The sequence below is a fragment of the Mastomys coucha genome, unplaced genomic scaffold (genome assembly GCF_008632895.1).
Source record: "Mastomys coucha isolate ucsf_1 unplaced genomic scaffold, UCSF_Mcou_1 pScaffold18, whole genome shotgun sequence".
Classification (NCBI taxonomy): Eukaryota; Metazoa; Chordata; class Mammalia; order Rodentia; family Muridae; genus Mastomys; species Mastomys coucha.
The window spans coordinates 182956-189894 of record NW_022196900.1 but is presented as its reverse complement, the minus strand read 5'-3'; positions in this window follow the sequence as shown (position 1 = coordinate 189894).

Sequence of the window (6939 nt, the reverse complement as noted above, 5' to 3'; positions counted from 1 at the left end):
AATCATAGACAAGACAAACTGTCTATTTCTTCATGTCTATGTAATATAATATTCTATATTTTAGATAGAACAATAAGACAACTAAAGAAGTTCAAGGCAATACAAATGAGAAAGGAAGAGGTCAAAATATGGTTATTTTCAGATGATAGGAGAGTATACAGAAGTGATCCCAACCATTCTAAGAGGGAAGGTCTAAAGCTGAAAAAGAAGAAGATACTTGGATGCATTCAAATCTATCTAAAAGAAGGGGAAAAAAGTAATTGTCCATTATTTACAAATGATAAATAGGCTGAGACAGAGATCAGGGTAAAAACACTGTTCAGAAGAGCCACAAATAATGTAAAATATCTTGGGATAAATCTAACCAAGCAAGGATAAGATCTGTATGACAAGAATTTCAAGTCTTTGAAGAGAGAAAGTGGAGAAGATACCAGAAGATGGAAAGTTCTCCCATGCTCATGGATAGGTAAGATTAACTTAATGAAAATGTGAAACCTGTAGAAAGTAATTTATAGATTGAACACAATTCTTTACAGAAAAATACTCAATATGGGAAAACTCAAAAAAAAAAAAAAAAGAGTAGCTAAAAGAATCCTGTACAATAAAAGAACTTCCAGAAGTATCACCATCCCTGATTTCAAGATATATTACAGAGCAATGGTAAAATTAAAAACATATATAATTGGTGTAAAACCAGACAGGTTGATTAAAGGAATCAAATTAAAGACCTAGAAGTAAATCTACACACCAAAGGGCACCTTTTTTGTTTTTTTTTGTTTTCTTTTTGGAAAAGGTAAAAATTATATACTTTGAAAAAAAAAGAAAGTATCTTCAATAAATGGTGCTGATCTAAATGGATATTTGCATGTAAAGGAACGCAAATAGATCCATAACTTTCATCATACCCAAAACTCAAGTCCAACTGGTTCAAAGATGTCAACATAAAACCAGCCACATTAAACCTGATAGAAGAAAAATTGGAGGAATAGCCTTGAATACATTGGCACAAGAAATTTCCTGAAAAGAACATCAATATCATAGTCATTAAGATCAACAAATAGTAAGTGGGATGTCATGAAAATGAAAGTCTTTTGCAAGGCAAGGGACAGCATCAAAAGGACAAAATGCCAGTCTACAGAATGAGAACAGATTTTCACCAGCCCCATATCCAACTGAGGACTGATATCCAAAATATATAAAATCTCACAAGAAACTAGACATTAACAAGCAAATAACTCTAGTTTTAAAAATGTAGTAAAGTGAAGTGGAAACTTCTGGGATTTTTGAAAGTCAGTTATGTCAAATGGTGTTTTACTAGGACACACAGGTAAAATAATGTTTTGCTAGAGCAGATATTTGAAATAATGCTTAGCTTAAGCAGACACAGGTAAAAGGATGTTTTGCTATAGCAAACAATTGAATGGATGCTTAATGTTTATAAGGAATATAAATATCACTCGACAGAAAATGGGAACTTGAACATTGGTTTTCCTTGCTCTGCCTACCAAGGTTTTGCTAATGGTTAGTCTTTGCTAATAATATTCATGATTAGTATACCTTATATTGCATTCTGCTTGCTTTGGTGACTTCATAGAGAGAAACTTGCCAAAGATTTCTCATGATGTTCCTGTCACTTCCTGCCACTTCCATAGACTAGGGCTGGTTGGCAAGCCTTGAAGCTTCTTCTGAATTGAACTGCTCTTGGTGACTTGTGTGTGTTGTCCACCAAGTTGACTGAACTGCAGCTGCTTATTAGTGTGTGGTGTCTGCTGAAGGGACAGTACTGCAGCTACTAATTCATGTTTGGTGTTTGCTAGTACAAGACCCGAGAACAAAAAGATTAGAATAGCCCCAAAGATCTATTTCTAAACATGTCCTCTTCCCTCATATCCTCATAAATTTACCTTTTCACTACCTCTGGTGGATGGTAGGCTAGAGGACCAAACAAAAATCATAAGTAACCACTCAATCTAGAGGAAACTGCAAGGTCTGCTGGTTGGCATGAATCTGCTGAAGCATGGAGAAGCAGAGAGAGCACCACCAGAAGTTCTTTGGTGCATTTCTCTCTGCAAAGCTACTACAAGCAAAAGAAGGATCAGAGAAGAAAGCAAGGAGAACCAATGTCAGAGTATCTTCAGTGAAGACAGACCAGTGTCAGTGAAACCCAATGAAGACCTGTAAGGTGAAAAGTGCCAGAGCTTTAATCACTGTCTTTTGTGTTATACTTATATTCTTTCTAAACATCACACGTCCTCTCTAGTCTGCATTTCAGCAGAACATCAGAAGCCCTTTCACCAGGCAGCTTCCAGAAAAACAGCATAGGTCATTTCTCAGGAATTCATCCTCTCATGTGTCTGCTTCAGAAAACATTCTCTCATAGGACAGTTTCTAGAAAAAACATCAAATGACACAAATGGCTCTTCAATGAAATCAGAAATTTGCACTTCAGAAGCACATAAAGAAATGTTCAACATCATTAACCATCAGGGAATTGCAAATCCAAAGGACTCTGAGATTCCATCTTACACCTGCTCATAAGGACTAAGATCAAATACTCAAGAGATTGCTCATCCTGGTAAGGGTGAGGAGCAAGGGGAACACTCCACCATTGCTGCTGGGAGTAAAAATATTTACAAACACTTTGGAAAAGAATATGATAGTTTCTCAAAAAATTGAGAATTGATCTAATTCAAGGCCTTGCTGTATCACGCCTCAGAATATATACACATAGGATGCTAGACAACATCAAAAGGATACTTGCTCAACTATGTTCATAGTAGCTTTATTCATAACAGTGAGAAACTACCTAGATGTTCCTAAATTGAAGAATGGTCAAATGTTACACATTTATATAATGAAGAATGACTCAGCTATTAAAAATAATGATATAATGAAATTTTCAGGCAAATGTATAGATCTAGAAAATATCATATCAACTTAGGCAACTCCATCCCAGAAAGACAAATATGGTATGTACTCACTTATAAATGATAGTATCCTGAAAGTAAAGGATAACCATGCTATAATATATAGGCTCAACCTGTATATTGATCCTCAAGGGAGATGCATAAAATTTTATGGGAAGGTAAAGATATCATGGGTAGATTAAAAGAGATGTCTGGTAGAGGGTGGTAAAGATGAGCATGAGAGGGATCAGCGGAGGTGGATAGAGTGAGACATTATTGGGGAGCCAACTGAATTGGGGCCATGTCTGGGACAAGCTAGAAAACTAGTGTAATGGAAACTTCTAAGAATATGTGCAAATTGGCCCTGCTAACAATCCTACCAATGAGGATATGAAGCCTGAATGGGGTACCTCCTCTAACTAGGCAGGACGTCAGGTGGAGTGGTTGGAACATCATCCCAGCCACAAAACCTTTAACCTATAATGTGCCCTGCCTACAAGAAATGCAAAGGTTAAAGTGTTACTGCAATTGTTAAGATTGGTCCACAAATGATCAGCTTAGGATAGAACCTAACTCAATGGGGAAAACGTCAGTGAAGTTATTCCTAGTGAGATCCGGGAATACTTATAGACTGGTGCCTCACCAAATTCTCATCAGAGAATCTTCACCCAAAAATTTATGGAAACAGACACAGAGACGCACAACCAAATATTTTACAGGGCTCGGATAATCCTGCAAAAGAGGAAGAGGAAGGATTGTATGATCCAGAGTAATCAAGGATAGGATGTGAAAATCCACAGAAACAATTAGCCTGTGCCCATAGGACCTCACCAAAACTGAAATGCCAACCACAGAGTTTGCATTGGGATTGACCTAGGTTCTCTGCTCCTATGTAATAGTTATGTAGCTTTGTCATTTGAAAATCTGACAAGCAACAGCAGGGGTTATCTTTGACTTCATTGTCTGCTTTGTGGAGCCGTTCTTCCTACCTTGCTGTGCTGCTGGGTTTTAGCCTTACTGTGAGAAGAGGTGCCTAGTATTACCACAACTTGATATCCATGGTTGGTTGAAATCTATGGGAGGCCTGCCTTCTTCTGAAGAGAGATGGAGGAAGAGATGATGGGGATCTGAAGGGGGAGGTTTGGGGGAGTGGCCGAACAGTAAGGATGCAGGGGAAATTAGGCAATTAGGATAAAATACATAAGTAAGTAGAAAATGTATAACATTTGTCTTTCTGATTATATTTCACTGCTCTTAAAACAAGATCAAACCACACGACACTACTTCTCAAGTCTCTCAGTAATAATATTGTTTTAATTATCTTGGAAGTATGGGGACTACCTTCACTAGCAACAACTCCTGTGCATAGCCCAAGCCTCTTATTTACTAAAAATGTAGGATTTCTAAGAGTCACATCCTTTATTGGTTTTACCTATACCATGCTTCAGTGGGATCTTGTCTTAGTTTCTCTTGCTGCCATGAAATACCATGACCAAAGAGGAAATTGTGGAGGAAAGGGTTTATTAATCTTGTACTTCTACATTGCTGTTTATCAACTAATGAAATCACGACAGGAACTCAAAGTTGGAAAGAACATGAAGACAGGAGCTGATCCAGATGACATGGAAGGAGGCTGATTATTGGCTTGCTGCATAAGGTTTGCTCAGCCTGCTTTCTTGTAAAATTCAAGACTATAAGCACATGGATAATACCATTTATAATGGATTGGAATTTTCCCAATTTATCATTGATTACTATAATGCTACACTGCTGGATCTTATAGAGGCATTTTCTCAGTTGTGGGCTCCTTCTCTTGTTAATTAGGAAACTGTCTCTGTGCCCTCTAGTTAGTCTGGCTAAGGGTTTATCAATTTTGTTGATTTTCTCAAAGAACCATCTGGTTTGGTTGATTCTTTGTTTAGTTCTTTTTGTTTATATTTGGTTGATTTCAGCCCTGAGTTTGATTATTTCCTGCTTTTAACTCCTCTTGGATGAATTTGCTTCTTTTTGTTCTAGAGCTCTCAGGTGTGCTGTTAAATTGCTGGTGTATGCATGCCCCAGTTTCTTTTTGGAGGCACCTAAAGCTATTAGTTTTCTTCTTAGGATTGCTTTCATTGTGTCCCATAAGTTTGGGTATGTTTTGGCTTCATTTTCATTAAACTCTAGAAAGTCTTTAATTTCTTTCTTTATTTCTTCCTTGACCAAAGTATCATTGAGTAGAGTGTTGTTAAGCTTCCACATGTATGTGTGCATTCTATTGTTATTGAGGAGCTGCTTTAGTCCATGGTGATCTGATAGGATACAAGGAATTATTTCAGTCTTCTTGTATCTGTTGAGGCCTGATTTGTGACCAATTATATGGTCAATTTTGGAGAAGGCTCCATGAGGTGCTGAGAAGAAGGTATATCCTTTTATTTTAGAATAAAAAGTTCTATAGATATCTGTTAAATCCATCTGTTTCATAACTTTTGTTAATCTCACTGTATCTTTGTTTAGTTTCTGTTTCCATGATCTGTCCATTGCAGAGAGTGGGATATTGAAAACTTTCACTATGATTGTGTGCGGTACAATGCATGCTTTGAGCTTCAGTAAAGTTTATTTTATGAATGCAGATGCCCTTTGATTTGGAGCATAGAGGTTCAGAATTGAGAGTTCATCTTGGTGGATCATACCTTTGATGAATATGAAGTGTTCCTCCTTATCTTTTTTGATTACTTTAGGGTAAAAGTCAATTTTATTCGATATTAGAATGGCTACTCCAGCTTTTTTCTTGGGACCATTGGCTTTGAAGATTGTTTTCCAGCCTTTTATTCTGAGGTAGTGTCTGTCTTTGTCACTGAGGTGGGCTTCCTGTATGCAACAAAATGTTGAGCCCTGTTTATGTACCTAGTCTGATAGTCTATGTCTTTTTATTGGGGAATTGAGTCCACTGATATTAATAGATATTAAAGAAAAGTAATTGTTGCTTCCTGTTATTTTTGTTGTTAGAGTTTTGTTGTTCCATTCATGTGACTATTTTCATTTAGTTTTGTTGGAAGATTACATTTTTGCTTTTTCAGACATGTAGTTCCCCTCCTTGTGTTGGAGGTTTCCATTTATTATCCTTTGAAGAGCTGGATTTGTGGAAATGTATTTTGTGAATTTGGTTTTGTCATGGAATATTTTGGTTTCTCCATCTATGGTAATTGAGAGTTTTGCTTTGTATAGTAGTCTGGGCTAGCTTTGTGTTCTCTTAGGGTCTGTATGATATCTGTCCAGGATCTTTTAGCTTTCATAGTCTCTGGTGAGAAGTATGGTGTACTTCTGATAGACCTGGCTTTATATGTTACTTGACCTTTTTCCCTTACTACTTTTAGTATTCTTTCTTTGTTTTGTGCATTTGGTGTTTTGACTATGATGTGTCCATAGGAATTTCTTTTCTGGTTCAGTCTATTTGGAGTTCTGTAGACTTCTTGTATGATCATGGGCATCTCTTTCTTTAGGTTAGGGAAGTTTTCTTCTATAATTTTGTTGAATATATTTACTGGCCCTTTAAGTTGAAAGTCTTCACTTCCTTCTATTCCTATTATCCCTAGGTTTGGTCTTCTCATTGTGTCCTGGATTTCCTGGACTTTTGGGGTCAGAGATTTTTTTGCATTTTGTGTTTTCCTTGACTGTTGTGTCAATGTTGTCTCTGGTACCTTCTGTGCCTAAGATTCTCTCTTCTATCTTTTATATTCTGTTAGTGATACTTGCATCTATGTTTCCTGACTTTGTTCCTAAGATTTCTAACTCCAGAGTTGTCCCTCTTTGTGATTTTTTTTAACAGTTTCTACTTCCATTTTTAGGTCCTGGATGGTTTTGCTCAATTCCTTCACCTGTTTTTTTTGTGCTTTTCTGTAATTTCTTAAGGGATTTTTATGTTTCCTCTTTAAGGGCTTCTACTTGTTTACTTGTGATCTCCTGTAATTCTTTAAGGGATTATTTTGTTTGTTTGTTTGTTTCCTCTTTAAGGGCTTGTACCTCTTTACCTGTGTTCTCCTGTATTTCTTGA